The sequence below is a fragment of the Pteropus alecto genome, unplaced genomic scaffold (assembly GCF_000325575.1).
Source record: "Pteropus alecto unplaced genomic scaffold, ASM32557v1 scaffold38, whole genome shotgun sequence".
In the NCBI taxonomy this organism is placed as follows: Eukaryota; Metazoa; Chordata; class Mammalia; order Chiroptera; family Pteropodidae; genus Pteropus; species Pteropus alecto.
The window spans coordinates 7,341,179-7,344,457 of NW_006442512.1; the positions used below are offsets into that span (position 1 = coordinate 7,341,179).

A 3,279-nucleotide genomic window follows, 5' to 3' on the forward strand; every position below is an offset into this window, starting at 1 on the left:
TATTTTTGCAAATAACTCTGGATCTTGACAGTATTTTTGCATCCTCTTTGGGAATGCCTCTTTCATCCAAGGGGTCATTCAGTACTGCCAGTAATATTTTCTGTTTGTCCCAGCTGAAACCTGAAGAGATATTTGAAAAAATTTTTTGTTTTGTTTTTAAGTAGCTCTATGGTCAGAAGTTGGACAAACTAAAAACGGATATTCAGAACTTGGTAGGAATTATTTTTAAGGCCTTCTCCTAAAAATGAACTGTAGTCTATGGCCATGCTACCCTGAATAAGCCCGATCTCGTCTGATCTTGGAAGCTAAGCAGGAAACTAAGCAGGGTCGAGCCTGGTTAGTACTTGGATGAGAGATCACCTAGGAAGACCAGGTGCTGTAGGCACGAAAAATAAAAATAAAATAAGAGATTGTAAGCTTACAAGTTCCTTGCAATCTCTGAGGTCAACCAAGGGTTGCCTCGCCTAAAAAATAAATAAATAAATAGATAGATAGATAAATAAATAGATAGATAGATAAATAAATGAATGAATGAATGAATGAATTTTTAAAAATGAAACTGTACACCCAGGGAGAGGGGAAATAAAACATTCCAAAAGACAAATAGCTCTAAATCTAGAACATAGAGATCTTTTGATTTCTATCTTAGTTTCAAATCTTCTCCCTGATATAAAAAAGAAAAAAAATTAAAGATAATCTAGTGAGGTAGTTGGCTCAAACCCTTGATAGCACTTAGTTGCAAACCAATGCTTTGAAGAATTAAAAAACAATTGTATAGCTTGTCTTATAAAGTGAGCCTTTAGAACAGAAAAAAACCACCTATACTCTTTATCAATTTCAAAACCTTGCCTATTCATGTCAAAAGGCTAATTGGCATTGTAAAAATTCTAAACTTAGGAAACAAAGCTGTTAACCCATTTTTGATGCGATTCTTTTTACCACCCGCTGAATATATGTATAGAAAATAAACATGCAAAATGCTAAGCAAAGTTTCCTTCATGGATGTTTTAATGTGCACAATTACTTTGATGCAATCTGCTGTTTCTCTCAATTTTGTCTGCTATGCATTTGATTCTATTACAGTTGTACATTTTTTTCAATAGATAACATATTTCTTAAAAACACTCACATATATTTCTCAATATGTCTTTACTACATATTTTACCATCAAACACAAATTAGCCAACTCTTTAATATCCCCCCCATCCATCTACATTGTAATGAAAATGCTTAATCATTCTAGAAACTCAATTAGAAAGGATATATTTTGATGACATTAAAATCTTTCTTGCTGGTACAATTTGATTTTCATATTAGCCTACTTGTTTACAGAGTTAGAAAATTATATATAAGTTGATTTCATAAGTTCATTAGTGATTTAATTAGTGATGTTGTAACTTGCTACAATGCATATACATATTATTTTAAACACTTTATCTATTATGAATTTAAACATTTTATCTATTATGATGACTGAATATCTTCATATAAAATCATCTTTAATGTTAGCAAAATGTGTTCTATTTTGTTATTATGATTATTTAGTACCATATTCCTGTGGTACTAGTGCATGACTCTCTAAAAGACCAATTATTATTACAGTCGTATAAGATTTCCGGAAATGGTTATTTCTCTGTGGAGGTGTTGAAATGATGAAAGGAGATTATCAAGAATCTTTAGTGAAGGCATTCTGAAAAATAGAGGGAGGAAGCTAAATCAAATCATTAAACAATTTTATATTGACTCTTCTTTCAATGTCCAAGATGTATAAAAAGAAACAAAAATCTGGTTTGCAAAGAGCTTTAAAAGTCCGATCCAATAATAAAGCACCAATTTAGCTTGAAATGGTCTTTTCCCCCCCACTTATTCCTGAGAAAGGAAAGATGAGAGGGATTGATTGCAGAGCATAGTGTCAGCAAGTTGACACCTTCTTTTCTACAAATATTTAAAAGCTGTAATTTTATCTCTCATTCTTGATCTTCACTGCAACTCAGACTGGCAGCAGCAGGAGTCTCATTCTCAAAGTAATAGGTAGCTTCTTAAGCAAGCCAAACCATTTTTGGAAATAGCCATCTTAAGAGTTTTGCAAACTAACCAATGGAACAAGAAGAGAAAAATGAATTCACTTTGAATATTGAGCTCAAAGCAAAAATACCAGACCCAAATGTGAAATACATAGTGGTTTGAGTACGTGTGTGAGATGTTTTAACTAAATGAATTTTTGCATTAACTAGAGATAATTGACCCAAATAAAAACAATACAACTTTGTTAATTCTTTGTGTCTTACATCTATATAATTTAAATTTCAACAAAAGACTCTAAGGAGATGATTGTTATAAAATACTCTCTAAAGCATGTCAAGTGATGCAAATGACATTTTATTAGAAACATAAAGTTTATTTTCAAAATTACATTTTTGGCTTGTATCTGATTACCAAAGTAGTATATCACAGGTCATTTGATACTATAAAGACCATAAAGAGAAAAATAATTCCACAGTTACTTGTAACTTTCAATCTTTTTACAAAATATTTATGTACTATTAATACAGAATAGGATATCAAACAGTAACCTGATATTTCTTGAAATAAAATGAGATCTTTTCATGTTATTAGATCTCCGGGAAGTTATTATTCAAGCATGTTTTTCTGTAATGTATGTAAACTTTCCTCTATTATTGGACTTCATATTTTTCTCTAAAATTTGCTTTTATAAATAATGTCTTTATAGATGCTTAAAATAATTTTCAGGACAAATTTTGTTATACATAATTTGAACCAAGAATGGTAACGCTATGCTTCAAATTCTTAATTTCCTTTTTTAAGTATTTTGCGTAATGTTATATTAAAACCCAAACAATAATTTACATTTTTATCAGTTTATTTATATATTGCTCCTGAAATTTTTAAAAATGTATTTCAACCTCATATTATTTGATACATAAAAGATCGTGAATATTCTCTTTGTGGATACGATTTTACCTATATAAAATGACTCTTTTTCCCATTTAATAATTTTGACCCTCAATTCTTAATAGTATTAATAATAATAAATAATAATAGCACTATCAAGAGGATTTAGATTCTTCAGGGGAAGATAGTGGACTAGGTAAAAGCAGGGTTCGCCTCCTTCAAGGTCTGCATTGAAATTGCAGCCAAATTATAAAATAATCAGCATGGAGAATCACCTGAAGCTCTGCTGATCATAACATGTACATCTGATAATATAAAGAAAGAGCCACATCAAAGCTGGTAGGAAGGGCAAAGTCGTTAATCAGG

General features: G+C 30.6%; 1 pseudogene; it reads left to right on the forward strand.

Annotated features, from left to right (window-relative positions):
• The first annotated feature begins 254 nt into the window (after positions 1–254).
• On the forward strand, positions 255–385 carry LOC112471756 (annotated as a pseudogene).
• Positions 386–3,279: the final 2,894 nt, after the last annotated feature.